Genomic DNA, 14653 nt, shown 5'->3' on the forward strand with positions numbered 1-14653 from the left:
TTTCCAGGTGAGACTCTGCTGGTAACAATCATTAAGGTAACTAAAATATTAAGTGGTTCATTTTATACCATATACATTTACAAATTATTCAGAAAAAGAGAGGGTTTTTCGGCATGAGTTCTAGGGGGTGGCAAAGAATACAGGGTAAATATAATGATCAAAATTCCAAAATCAATTGATGAAATGGAAATTATCTTCTATTAAAATTTAACAATATCTTAACATTGAGACTGGTAAAAGGGGTGGAGTTACAGAATATGCTGGTTCCACATGCTGGGTAAAAATCAGGAGGGATACCCTGGCTATGGAGATCCCCTCTGAGGAACAAGGGGTCTTAGCCTCACACCAGGGCCCCAGCCCAGGGTTCCAGTGCCAGGAAGATAAGTCCTCGTAACTTCTAGCTATAAAAACCAGTGGGGATTGTGGCTGAATGAGACAGAGGGCTCTGCAGTCCCAGGCAGTTCTCTTAAATGGCCCACACCGAGACTCACTCAGAGTTACTCCCTCTGAGCTCCAGCACTGGAACAGTAGCTCAAAAGATACTGAGGACATACGAGGAGGAACTGAAATTTCTGGCATCATGACAAGAGCTGGAGGGGCAGCTTTCTGTCAGATAAAAGTGCTGGCAGAGGACATTGTTCCCTTTCTAAGACATCCCTGCCAACTACAGAGCCAGCAAGAGGGCACCATATCTGACTCTATCAACCTGGCTCACACTGTTTGCCCCACCCTAGTCATGCCCTATGATCCTGCCCCACCAACTTGCTGGCTGTTTCCGGTAGCTTTTCTATATGAATGGCCTGTCTTGGCTCATGCTTCAGACTCTCCTAAAGTCTCCCAAACAAGCAGCATATTTGGCTTCAGCATGACCTGTACTTCTTGCTAAGTGGTCCCAATTCTGGCACTAATGGCAACTGGCCTTGGTTCACAGCTTGGCCTCACCTGGGCACCTCCAAGCCCAGCACAAGTAGCAGCCATCTGCAGATCCCAGCCATCAAGCCAGGTAACCCTGAGAAGAACACAAGCAACAGCTGACCTTGGCCTGCACCTCCTGGAAGGCTCCATAGCCAGCATACCTAGTGGACAGCTTCAGACCACATTGAAGCACCACCCAACCACATCCACAAGTGACACAATCAAGGGGCATACTCAGCAGACACCAGAGCCCTGTTGAAGTAAGTCCTGCTCCATGTGGTGGGCCTCAGCAAAGCTGATCCTCCATGGTGGTTGCAGCCAGTCCTTGCAGCAAATAGGCCTGGGGATAAATCTCTCCCACTGATGTGCCAACATCAACTAAGGCTCAACTACAACAGGAGGGTGTACACAGCCCACACTGGGGGAGGGGGGAGGGAGTGAGCATATCTGGAATGCCCAGCTTGAGTGAATGAGGAGGCTGTGCCACTTAACCCTACAGGACACCTACTAAATTAGGCCACTCTACCAAATATGGGAGATGTAGCAGCTCGACCTAATACATAGAGACAAACACAAGGCTGCCAAAATGAGGAAACAAATAAACATGTCCTAAATGAAAAAACAGAACAAAACCCCAGAAAAAAAACTAAAATAAAATGGAGACAAGCAACTACTAGATGCACAGTTCAAAACACTAATTGTAAGGATACTCAATGAACTTAGAGGAGTAGATGAGCTTAAAAAGAACTTCAACATATGGAAACCATAACAAATAACCAGTCAGAAATTAAGGATACACTAACTGAAATGAAGAATAATTTATAGAAAATCAACAGTAGAGTAGATGAAGCCAAGATTCAAATCAATAATTTGGTATATAAGGAAGCAAAAAACACCCAATCAGAACAGCAAAAAAGAAAAAAGAATCCAAAAAATGAGGATAGTGTAAGATGCCCCTGGGACAACTTCAAGTATACCAACATTGGCATCATGGTGGTGATGGAAGAAGAGAGATTGCAAAAAATTTAAAATCCATTTTTATAAATGATAGAAAACTTCCCTAATCTGGTTAAGGAAATAGACATATAAATCCAGGAAGTATAGAGTCCCAAAAAAGATGAACCCCAAGAAGCCCTCACCAAGAATATCATAATTAAAATGCAAAAGTTTAAAGACAGAGAATCTTAGAAGTAGCAAGAGAGAAGCAGTTAGTTACCTACAAGGGAGCTCTCATAAGACTGTCAGCTGATTTCTCAACAGAAGCTTTGCAGGAAAGAAATATTCAAAATGATTTTTTCAAAAGCAAGGAACTACAACCAAGATTACCCAATCCAGCAAAGCTATCACTTAGAATCAAAGGACATATAAAGTGCTTTTTTGACAAGAAAAAGTTAAGGAGTTCATCACCACCAAACCAGTATTACATGAAATGTTAAAGGGTTTGATTTAAGAAGAAACAGAAAAAAAAATTAAAAATATGAACAATAAAATGGCAATAAATACATATCTATCAATTGAGCCTAAAATAACATAAACAAATAAGCAGAACAGAAACAGACTCAAAGATACAGTGAAGAGAACCAAGATGGCGGCATAGGTTAACGCCGGAGTTTGCTGCTTTGAACAACTACTTCAAAAGTGAAACTAAAAGACGGAACGGACATCACGCAGAACCCCAGGAACGCTGGCTGAGTAGAAGTCCTAGAACTAGGAGGAAAGAGAAACGCATACGGACACTCAGAGGAGGCGCAGTGCTGAAGTCAAATTCTGAGGTGCGGAGTGCGTGGAGCAGGCTGGCGGCGGAGGGCGTGGTTGGCGTTTTCAATCGGGAGGGAGTCGCAGACTCTGAGCTCCAGATACAGGCGAGTCTTTAGGGACCCAGACTCAAACCGGAGAAGCGGGACTGTCTGGCTTCGGTCAGAGCGAGTGCAGCTCTCTCTCCGAGCTTTGCAGCGGGTGCTGGGACTCAGAGAGGCAGAGCCCCTGGGGACAGGACTGAGAGCCGCCATAACTGCTCTCTCCGGCCCACCCTGTTGATCCTGTTCGACCTGCCCCGCCCAAGCCCTGCACAGAGGCATTTGCCGGATAGCCTCAGGCAAAGGCTAGATTAGCACCTCCCTAGAGGACAGAAGTTCTCTCACTGCTGACACAGCTGATTCTCATAGCCACTTGGCCTGGAGGTCAAACCCTCCCTAGTATTAGCTACAACAATCAAGGTTTAACTATAAGACTGCGAACAAAGACCACTAGGGGGTGCGCCAAGGAAGCATAACAAAATGCGGAGACAAAGAAACAGGACAAAATTGTCAATGGAAGATATAGAGTTCAGAACCACACTTTTAAGGTCTCTCAAGAACTGTTTAGAAGCCCTCGATAAACTTAATGAGATCTACAAGAAAACTAATGAGACCCTCGATGTTATGTTGGGGAACCAACTAGAAATTAAGCATACACAGACTGAAATAACGAATATTATACAGACTCCCGACAGCAGACCAGAGGAGCGCAAGAATCAAGTCAATGATTTGAAATGCGAGGAAGCAAAAAACACCCAACCGGAAAAGCAACATGAAAAAAGAATCCAAAAATGCGAGGATAGAGTAAGGAGCCTCTGGGACAGCTTCAAGCGTACCAACATCAGAATTATAGGGGTGCCAGAAGATGAGAGAGAGCAAGATATTGAAAACCTATTTGAAGAAATAATGACAGAAAACTTCCCCCACCTGGTGAAAGAAATGGACTTACAGGTCCAAGAAGCGCGGAGAACCCCATACAAAAGGAATCCAAAGAGGACCACACCAAGACACATCATAATTAAAATGCCAAGAGCAAAAGATAAAGAGAGAATCTTAAAAACAGCAAGAGAAAGAAACTCAGTTACCTACAAGGGAATACCCATACGACTGTCAGCTGATTTCTCAACAGAAACTTTGCAGGCCAGAAGGGAGTGGCAAGAAATATTCAAAGTGATGAATAGCAAGAACCTACAACCAAGATTACTTTATCCAGCAAAGCTATCATTCAGAATTGAAGGTCAGATAAAGAGCTTCACAGATAAGGAAAAGCTAAAGGAGTTCATCACCACCAAACCAGGATTATATGAAATGCTGAAAGGTATCCTTTAAGAAGAGGAAGAGGAAGAAAAAGGTAAAGATACAAATTATGAACAACAAATATGCATCTATCAACAAGTGAATCTAAGAATCAAGTGAATAAATGATCTGATGAACAGAATGAACTGGTGATTATAATAGAATCAGGGACATAGAAAGGGAATGGACTGACTATTCTTGGGGGGGAAAGGGGTGTGGGAGATGTGGGAAGAGACTGGACAAAAATCGTGCACCTATGGATGAGGACAGTGGGTGGGGAGTGAGGGCGGAGGGTGGGACGGGAACTGGGAGGAGGGGAGATATGGGGGGGAAAAAAGAGGAACAAATGTAATAATCTGAACAATAAAGATTTAATTAAAAAAAAAAAAAAAGATACAGTGAATATTATGACACTTGCCAGATGGGAAAGGGGTTGAGGGATTGGGTGAAAAAGGTGAAGAGGTTATTAAGAAGTGCAAATTGGTAGTAATGGAATAGTCATGGGGATGTAAAGTACAGCATAGGGAATATAGTTATTAATATTCTAATAACCATATGTGGTATCAGATGGGTATGAAACGTATCTGGATGATCACTTAGTAATTTATATAATACCTAATCACTGGAGTGTATAACTGAAACTAATATATGTCAATTATCATTTAAAATTTAAAAATGATTTAAAAAATTTAACAATATTTTACATGTCTATTTACAGGCAGAAAGTGCATTCCTGCCCAAGAACCACACTAGTTCTTTAGGGAAACATAAATCCTTGAGTGTCTTGAATGCTTAAACGGCAGTAGATAACTGTAGGTTTTTCTTTATTTTGATACTTATGTCGGATGTCAAATACTGGTTTATGAGCATATAGGTATAGTTAACCTTGAGATGACATCCAATGCCTCCTCAAATATTTATATGATAAATGGGAAACACTTCACAATCTCTTTCAAATATGCTAGGTAATGGGTCATTTTAGGTTTTTGTTGGTATATCAATTGCTTGAAAGAGTTTTGAGATTAATCATGTAGAGATCTGAGCAATGTTCTGGCTGCAGGAAGATGGAGCAGGTCTGGACCAGTGATTTGAGTAAAAGCCCTAAAAGCTTTTCTAAGAAATAATACTTTTTCTCAATATCAAGACTCACATAGCCATTTCCTTTGACTCTGAGCAAATCATTGAACTTCACTTTTTTATCCATATAGTGAGAAGCTACTACCTCATGGGGATGATGGCAAGGCTGCTAATGGCACTTAATAAGGTTCTTTTTAAAAGCTAATACAATTTGCTTGAAATATAATACAGCAATTTGAATTTAAAGAATTTCTTTTTCTCCGGAGTAATTCCAGTTTCTGACTACTCTTAGCAAGTGTAGTAAATTATTCTGTCACTAGGGAAAACTAGCCAGCAAAGGGTGAAAAGTTGCTATCAGCATCTTAATGCTGCACAAAAAGAAACCCAAGCTTATTGCTACAAAATAGCAAATTCTTTTATCTGGTTAAGATACGTGTAAGGTAGCAAATAAATGTGATATTAAGCCTCATTGTTAAATGAGTTCTTAAATTGAGTAGAAATACCTATGTAAGAAAAGAATTCAATAGTGTCTATTGTAATTACTATTATGTTTTTAGAATCTAAAGCTTTATATTAAAAGCTATAATTAAATTTTTTAAAAATTAAATCACATTATAAACAAAAGTACCTTTTCTCTCAGCAGAATAAAAATGATTTTCATTTCCTGACAAATGTATGATTTCTCTGAGAGTTTTTTCTTTACCTAAATGTATTAATCTCTGTTTTGTGTATAATCAAGTAAAGTCTCCCACGGCTACTCAAAGACGACATAAACCAGCCCTACATATCACACCCTCATTGAATGAGCTAGAGGAAAAGTAGCGGGACACACACCCATCTTAAGTGTACTCAGGCCAACCAGGAGTGGGAAAATACAACTTCTCTATCACATCAACACATTTTCACTAAATAAGATGCCCCATTCCTATTAAGTCCTATGCAAGAGTATAATTGTAAATATGATTATCCTATTAATTAGGATGTTAATCCCTAAGAAAATGAAAAGACAGGTCCAGGAATCCTTAAGAAATCCAAAATACACACATATGCACACACACATGCATATACACATACGTACATACACACACACACACACACTCAGGTTTGAGATCCATTTTGAATTCTTTGAAGTACTCTTTTTCTCTTTTCTGCTTTTACTTTTAGGAGATTTATTTTATGCTGAATTTACTCCCGAGCTATAAGTTTTCATTTCTTCAGTTTCTTGTGGGATATCTTTTTCTTCTGCACAACCTCCTCTTCTGGTTTAGAAACAATCTGCTCCTTTTCAGTAAGGATCATCTCAATGTGGCAGGGAGAGCTCATGTATGGGTGAGTCTGCCCTGAGCTCTGTAGGTTCTGTGACGCATCATCTGAGTGTGCTCAATGACCACAGAGTCTACAACTAAAGCCTTGAGTTCAGCATTGCTCTCTCCGTTTTTAAACACTGCAGCAAAAATTCAGCCCTCTTTTTGGGCCACCGACCCTGTGTCCAGCCCCACTGCTTCACCTGGGCACACCTACCAACTCCACCATTGTAAAGACGGAATGGCACACACTGCTTCTTTAAAGTGGCATCCTTCAGATACTTGGTGGCTTTTCCAGTATGCATACCCTTGATGGCCGGGCAGTTTCAGGAGTGTTCTTAAAGCGAACAGGAAGATTTGCGACTCTGGCTTTGCATGATTTTGTGGGGTTTTCTGAGTCTCGTAAATAGCGAACCATTTTCAGAGGTCACCTATGACCGCTTTGTGATGTACTCTTTTCTGGGCTCTCCAGTGAGAATTGATCTCATTTCACCCCTCCACGTTCCTTATCTTACCTCTTTGTTTCTTGCTCTTGCTCTGTTAGGGCTCTGAAAACATGCCCTTGTAATTATTTGCTTGCATGTCTAACTCCACCATTAGACACTGAGGGCAGAACTACATCTAATTCCTCTTTGAATTCCCAGGGCTTTGCTCAGTTTTCAGTAGGTAGTGGGTTCTCGACAAATGTTTACAAAACACATGAATGAATCAGGACTGAGCTGGGTAAAAAGTCACCGATTGCATGGAAGCAGTTTAAAGAATGAAGTTGGGTTTTGAAAGGTAAAGTAGAAATGTTATGGTGCTTTAGATAATTATCAAGTGGTTTAGCTTACCACATTTTACTTTATTAATTTTAATAGTTTGAAGTTGCACATTAAAATTTCTCTATACATATCTGAATTTAATCATGTAGATAGGAGAAGGAAAGGAGGACATAGAAAGCCAAGTCAGAGAAGAGAAGGTGCTGCAGTTTCATCTATAAATGCCTGTAGATAGATTATAATAGTGACTAGTGCACAAGAAATTAAATATAAAAATGATTGATTCAAAAATTCATCATTAATTTAGTTATTTATGACTAAAATCAAAGCAAGAAGCTAGAAAAATATGTTCAGAATTAACTACAGAGAAATAAATTGGTTGCACTCAAAGAAAAGTGAAGAGGAATCCAAATAGAAGAATCCTCTTGGATTTAAGGCAAAAAGAAAAAAAAAATGCCATTAACTCTAAAGATACAAAATTATGCTTTTGATACTTTAAAATAGAATTTTAAAGTGTTTTATACCACTAGATTCCATAAACCAAAAAGAAGGTTCATAATTTAACATATTACATGTGCAGTAAGTACATTTCCCTGGAATATCTGCATGGCATGTGCAATGTTTTCCTATTCAGATAAATCAACTTGTTCAGAGAAATTCAACAGTTTCCAATTAGTATTTTCTCCTGAATCTTGCTTTAAGTGTTGCCTCAATAATTCTTTATTTTATGAACTTTTACTAATCAAATTATTATTCATATTGAAAACATAACAGTTAATGAAATATCCATTTGCGGCTATAAATTAATGGTTACTAAGTAACATTTAATTTGTAGTACTAAAATTAAATTACAGAAGGAATATATTTAATTAAAGAAAACATTGTAATTGTATTACTCTAGTTCTCTTGAAAATAGCCAACTCGTTTCTATAATCTAAGATTTCCTCCTTTGTTTTATCATTTTTTTGCCACGTGCAACTTAATTTGCCATTAATTACGTATACATGAGCCAAACTAAAATGAATTTTCTACATAATACTCCATAGTGATTAAGGCATGGCAAACAATGCTATTGACCTTGGAAATGGTACAGAAGAGTGTCATAAAACATGTACCTATAACACCTAATCTTACCTGGTGTTAGCATAACTTAGTTTACCTAACCCTGTCCCCATGAATCTGAGGAGCTTGGTATTAGTCTACCCCCAGGATGTTGATTCTTAGGCTAAAATTCACACTGACTCATGAAAACTGAGGCTCACTAGTGAATCATGTACTATTCTCTTGGGTGTGTAAAATACAACTTAGTTGTCTTAAAGGTATTACTTACTCTAAAATAGTTCCAATATTGTTTTGGCAAATTAGTATTAGCTCATTTGCATGTCAAATGTGCTAATCGTGTCAAGTTCACCTTATTTACTTTGTGGATTTACTAAAAAAAACATGCTACATGTGTACTACCTCAAAATGTATGGTCAAATCCCAAACAGGGTGCTGAATATCCTCCATTTTCCTTGCACATGTATTCTTTTCTTTTTAATTGTTTTATTGCTTAAAGTATTACAAAGAGTATTACATATGTGTCCTTTTTTTCCCCCCCGCCCCAACCGAAAGACTTGTACACATGCATATAGGCATAACCAATGGACATAAGACACTGGGGGGTAGGGGAGGCACATATATTCTTGGTCCTTCTCCATCATGTTCTGTGCCTGGGAAGCTGACCTCAGTGCCTTGCCTTCTGGATTCTGCTTGAGTTTGACTAATGAGAAGCAGCAGTAGCTGGTCAGGTGATTGAAGGGAAGAGAGATGAGGCTATGCATTGCATTCCCTGGTCCCCTCTCTGCCACAGCTCCTGCCTGGTCCTTCTCTCCTTCAGCTACAGCTCTCTCAGGATTCTGTAACCACTTTTTCTGCTTGCCACTTTGAATTTATAGATCCCCTACAGCTGTTAGCCTCCCTGATTTACCTGATCCTGCCCACACATTACAAATAGTCCATTCATTAAGTGAGCCTAATTACCAGAGTGAAGTGTGCCATTTGTTTCCTGCCAGCCCCTTAAGTGATACAAGTAATAAAGCAGAATACTATTTTATAAAAAAGAAATACTTTGACCCTACTTTCTTCCTGCTAAACTGAGTTACCCCCCTTTATATAATCTTTCAGTTTATTAGGTAGAACAGCTCTTTTGAGAAGAACCTATATTTCTCAAGCTTAGGGGAGTATGCCTCCTCTTTCTTTGGTACTGTCAGGCATCATAGTCCCCCGATTCTTTTATTTTTTATTTATTTTTTTAATTATTAAATCTTTATTGTTCAGATTATTACATTTGTTCCTCTTTTTTCCCCCCATAACTCCCCTCCACCCAGTTCCCACCACACCCTCCGCCCTCACTCCCCACCCACTGTCTTCATCCATAGGTGAGCGATTTTTGTCCAGTCTCTTCCCACATCCCCCACACCCCTTTCCCCCCCAAGAATAGTCAGTCCATTCCCTTTCTATGCCCCTGATTCTATTATAATCCCCAGTTCATTCTGTTCATCAGATTATTTATTCACTTGATTTTTAGATTTACTTGTTGATAGATGTGTATTTGTTGTTCCTAATTTGTATCTTTACCTTTTTTCTTCTTCTTCCTCTTCTTAAAGGATACCTTTCAGCATTTCATATAATACTGCTTTGGTGGTGATGAAGTCCTTTAGCTTTTTCTTATCTGTGAAGCCCCCGGTTCTTTTAAATGAGGATAGCAATGTGCATTTAGGGGGCCCTCAGCAAATGGTCATTGGTTTCTAACACTGAAATCTGACCTAAGCGATTTCGATAAGGCATTATTCTATGATCCTAACTACCTCAGTAATGTCACCCGGGATAAAAATAATTAAATCATTTATCAAAAAAGTAAATTTATACTAATCAAATAAAAAAGAGTACATAGTAGTTTCAAACTCAAAAGCTTTTCTAGGATCACTTTCAGGAATTCACAGTGAAATTGAAAAACCCAGCTATCTAAAAAACACATGACAGTTTTTAATCAAATACAGGTATAGTAACTGCATATTTACTAATGGACAGAATTTAGTCTTTACTTCTTTAAGGTGTGAATTAATGTTACATGCTTTTAGAAAATTTCTTTAAATCTAATTAAAACATAGACTTTTCATATCCTTAATTTTCATTCATTACAAACTTTAATATGGCCATCTTGTAATATCTCAGTAATTGCTATAAATTTGAACAAAAATAAAACATAAGGCAAATAATGTTATTCCACATCAGATTCAAATAAACATTGAATTGTTTTTCTTATTTATTGTTCTTACTGACTAAACTATAAAAATTTATTTGCACAACTTGAAAATAGAAAATTTGTAGAATTGAATCTTGCAGAAATGTATTTAACTTTTCTTTGTATAAATTGAAGAAGCAGAGCACCCACCGCTTTGACAAATGAAGATTAAGTACTCTATTTGTGTTGGTTAGTTTGCTCTCTTTAACAAGCCACAGTCCTTACAAATAGTGAGAGAGCCACATTCCAGGTTCAGAGACAAACCCTTTTAAATAGGAACAAGCTAATCTGCCAGTCAACAACCTTGCCTCGCTGAGGAAGGCTGTGAAAGAAAGGGGCCTAGACTATCGGACAATGTTACCGCAGACATTGAAGAAGAAGTCAAGGGCATAAACCCACTGAGACTATGGAGGAAGCTTGTAACTTGCTCTGTGTGTAATCAGAATTTATATGTAATTACTTTATGGCAAAATACTCAAGCCTTATCACCTTGGAAATGTGATGCTCTACTTATAAAGTATTGTACCATAAAAAACAAATATAACAATAAAAATCTTCAGAATGATGAGCATTGTTCATTTTGGAGTCACTAAAAAAGTAGTTTTCCCCAAAGTAAAATCTAAAGCATACAAATAATTTATTACATTAAAAAGAGCTGTAATAATTCAAAAATCTCATAATATAAAATTTAAAAGTAGATAATTATAACTAACACTAAGGTTTATAAATATTAATGTAGAGAAACATTTCACCTATCAAGTTGGAAAAGTATTTATCCTAAGAGAAATTAAAAACAAACAAACAAAACGCTTCCAGTGATCCCAAAAAGCAAAGTTCTTGGTTATTTTCCTCTTAGAAAGTCAGGACAGTCAGTGAAATAGTTTTATGGTGACATTTTAAAATAATATTTTTTTAAGTAGGGTTTTAAATTTTAAAATACATAAAAATATAAAAATCACTGATAATAAACCAACCAAACATAGCCACTGTTTACAATCTGGTACTGATTATGCCATTTAATTCTTGTCTTATTATTTAACACCATATCATCAGTATTTCCTCATGGAATGGATGAATCTTAATTTAGCTTTTATAAATAAAATCTTAATTTGAACACCTTTTTGATTAAAGCTTTGTCCACACTTTGAAAATCTCTTTAGAATTGAGTTGTAATACTAAGAGAAGGAAAATTAACATTTAAAAAATACTTACAGATGGTGCTCAATGCTTTCAAAAGAAATACCCACTGTTGTTTAAAAGTTGTGTTTTTCTATGATTTTAAATTTTAAAATTCTTAGAAAAAAAAGAAAATATACACAAAATACTAAACCCCACCATAAGAATGTTTATAGGATAATTAGGACAGTGACTAAAAAGCACTTACATTTGAAAATTATTTCTGAATTACATATTGGTTTCTCTTGACAAAGAAAAATTGCCCTGGGAGGAGTAAAAAGGGCAAGAAAGACTTTATTTAAAACTAATGCATAATGGGTGAGACACTGAATTCAACTCTCACGAAACAAAAGGCATGAGAATTTCAAGTGTTGGGTTTAGCTGGTTGAACAAAGTCCTGAAGAATATCAGAGGTGATTAGGCCATCTGTGTTTGTACTTGGTACTTAGAGAAGTTAGTCTCCTACCTTCCACAAAGATTGAGATGTAGGGCACTGTCTTTTTTAAAATATATTTTTACAAATTAAATGTATTGGGCTGACATTTGGTTAACAAGATTATATAGGTTTTCAAGTGTACAATTCTATGACACATCATCTGTATATTGCATTGTGTACACACCATCCAAAGTCAGATCTTCTTCACTGTCATTTACTATTTCATTTCAGAAGGATGCCTTCCAATCCCTAGAGACAGGCAACCCTGAGTTGTAGAAGATGTACATCCCAAAAAGACAGAGGGAAAAAAACTACAAGTTGTCTAAAGTCAGGAGCCTAGAGTCAGGAAGAAAGCTGTGTAAAATTTAGCTAGGTTAAGGGGAACTTGAAGCCATCTTGGTAACTATCACCAAGTGAGAACATTGCCTTCTTGTTCTAAATAGTAGCTGATTTTATGGGCATACATTCCCAAAAAGAAATTATATGTCTTAAATAATAACTTATTTCCTATTAGTTATTCCTATGACTAAATAATGAAAAGGGACACTCCATAGCGGTTGTTGACTGAATCTTTCTAAAGAGGTGTAAATGCTCCCAGACACCAAGTACTTAATCCATTTTCCCTGGTGATCTCAAAAGTCTCAGCTACATGAAGTAAAACCCCTGGTCTATGATGAAAGAGAAATAACCCTTTAGTAGGGATCAATACAACAAGAAGATATAACCCTGGTAAACATATATGCACCCAATGCAGGAGCACCCAAATTCATAAAAAAACTCCTGGAAGATATCAAAGGAGAGATCGACAACAATACAATCATAGTAGGAGACTTTAATACACCACTGACAGCACTGGATAAGCCCTCTAAACAAACAATCAGCAAAGATACAGCAATCCTAAATGACTCACTAGATCAGATGGACTTAATAGACATCTTCAGAACACTTCACCCCAAAGACAGGGAATACACATTCTACTCAAATGCTCGTAAGACATATTCAAAAATAGACCATATATTGGGTCACAAGCAAAGTATCCCCAAATTCAAGAAGATTGAAATCATAAAAAGCGTCTTCGCAGACCACGATGGCATAATATTAGAAATAAACTACAATAAAAACAACTCAAAATACTCAAACACCTGGAAGCTGAATAGCATGCTATTAAATATTGATTGGGTTACCAATGAGATCAAAGAAGAAATTAAAAACATCCTGGAAACTAATGACAATGAAAACACAACAATCCAAAACCTATGGGACACAATGAAAGCAGTCCTGAGAGGGAAGTTTATAGCTCTACAGGCCTATCTCAAAAAACAAGAAAAAATGGTAGTAAATCATCTAACTCTACAACTCAAAGAATTAGAAAGAGAGCAACAAGAAAATCCCAGAGTGAGCAGAAGGAAGAAGATAATAAAGATTAGAGCAGGAATAAATGACATAGAGACCAAAAAAACAATACAGAAAATCAATGAAACCAAGAGCTGGTTCTTTGAAAGGATAAACAAGATTGACAAACCTCTAGCCAGACTCACCAAGAAGCAGAGAGAGAGGACCCAAATAAACAAAATCAGAAACGATAGAGGCGAAATAACAACAGACCCCACAGAAATACAAATGATTGTTAAAAAATACTATGGACAGCTTTACTCCAACAAACTAGACAACCTGGAGGAAATGGACAAATTCCTAGAAAAATACAACATTCCAAAACTCAATCAGGAAGAATCTAAAAATTTCAACAGGCCAATAACTATGGAAGAAATTGAAGCAGTCATCAAAAAGCTTCCATCAAACAAAAGCCCAGGACCAGACGGCTTCACAGGGGAGTTTTACCAAACATTCAAGGAAGAACTAAAACCTATCCTCCTCAGACTACTACAAAAAATTCAAGAGGAAGGAACACTTCCAAGCTCATTCTATGAAGCCAGCATCACCCTAATACCAAAACCAGGTAAAGACAACACAATGAAAGAGAATTACAGGCCAATATCCCTCATGAACATAGATGCCAAAATCCTCAACAAAATCTTAGCAAATCGGATCCAGCAGTACATCAGAAAGATCATACACCATGACCAAGTAGGATTTATCCCAGGGATGCAAGGATGGTACAATATCCGCAAATCAATAAACGTGATACCTAGGAATAAACTTAACTAAAGAGGTAAAAGACCTCTACTCAGAAAACTACAGGACGTTGAAAAAAGATATAGAGGAAGACATAAACAGATGGAAGAACATACCGTGTTCATGGATTGGTAGAATCAACATCATTAAAATGTCCATACTACCCAAAGCAATCTATAAATTCAACGCACTTCCCATTAAAATACCAACGGCATACTTCAGAGATCTAGAACGAACTCTCCAAAAATTCATCTGGAATAAAAAAAGACCCCGAATAGCTGCAGCAATCCTGAAAAAGAACAAAGTAGGTGGGATCTCAATACCAGATATCAAGTTGTATTACAAAGCCACTGTTCTCAAAACTGCCTGGTACTGGCACAAGAATAGGCATATAGATCAATGGAATAGAATAGAGAGCCCAGAAATCGGCCCGAACCAATATGCTCAATTAATATTTGACAAAGGAGGCAAGA

The 14653-nt window shown here is 37.5% G+C and overlaps 1 pseudogene; it reads right to left on the reverse strand.

Moving 5' to 3' along the window:
• Positions 1–6269: 6269 nt before the first annotated feature.
• Positions 6270–6806, reverse strand: LOC132236469 (large ribosomal subunit protein uL22-like; annotated as a pseudogene).
• Between the last annotated feature and the right edge of the window lie 7847 nt (positions 6807–14653).

The sequence above is a fragment of the Myotis daubentonii genome, chromosome 6 (assembly GCF_963259705.1).
Source record: "Myotis daubentonii chromosome 6, mMyoDau2.1, whole genome shotgun sequence".
NCBI classification, from domain to species: Eukaryota; Metazoa; Chordata; class Mammalia; order Chiroptera; family Vespertilionidae; genus Myotis; species Myotis daubentonii.